Here is an 848-nt window from a genome sequence, read left to right as displayed (position 1 = left end):
TGCTTCTGTGCCTGTTCATGCTGGGAAGTCACAGTGACATGTTGAAGCAGTCTTGTTTGATCCTTTTCTTTTTTTCTTTTGCCCTTCCAGACTGAATTTTGTAGGATTCAAAATAATCAAACTCAATTTCCTTATCTGGAACCCATTCTTGCTGTGTTTTCAAGATTAAGATAAATGAATGGGAGATCCCAGATAAAACTGGAAGAACAGAGGTTTTGTAAGAATGGTTGGAGGAAGAAGGGAAACTATACATCCTCCTCTATTCCTGCCTCTCTCCCACATTCTTACTTCCCAGACTTAAGCTGCCCCAGAAAGGCTGGGTAAAATCCTGCTAACAGGTCTTTTTGGAACTGATGATTCCAGAGGTTCTTGCTACCACAGTTAGCAGTTCCCAGCAGTTGAATTAAACAGTGAAAACAATAAGACATGATTCTAAATTAGCCTCTGAGCTGCCTGGCAGATTGGCTTGTCAGAAAAACTTAGGCGATTTGGGAAAGGAAGGAAAACTGGAATGACGGTAATACTGATACTCCACTGCCTGTCCTCCCAAAATTACACCCAAACTGGTTACAAAGCCATTCTGTAAAGATACTGGAAATCCACAACTTGATCGAGTTTATACAAAATCATGAGAATCTAATCTCCACAAGGGCAGGGATCTTTGATTTGTTCACTGATGTTACCAAGTGCCTAGAATGGTACCTGGCACTCTCAATAAATACTTGTTGAATAAACGAGTTAAAAATCAGTGACAGGGATCAACTGGAAGTGTTCTGTTTAGGGTCTTTTAATAAAGATGGGAAAAATGATGTAGCAATTTAACAGTGCTATTATACTTCATTAAGGAT

Source organism: Lagenorhynchus albirostris, chromosome 7 (assembly GCF_949774975.1).
Source record: "Lagenorhynchus albirostris chromosome 7, mLagAlb1.1, whole genome shotgun sequence".
Lineage (NCBI taxonomy): Eukaryota > Metazoa > Chordata > Mammalia > Artiodactyla > Delphinidae > Lagenorhynchus > Lagenorhynchus albirostris.
This window is presented reverse-complemented; position numbering follows the sequence as displayed.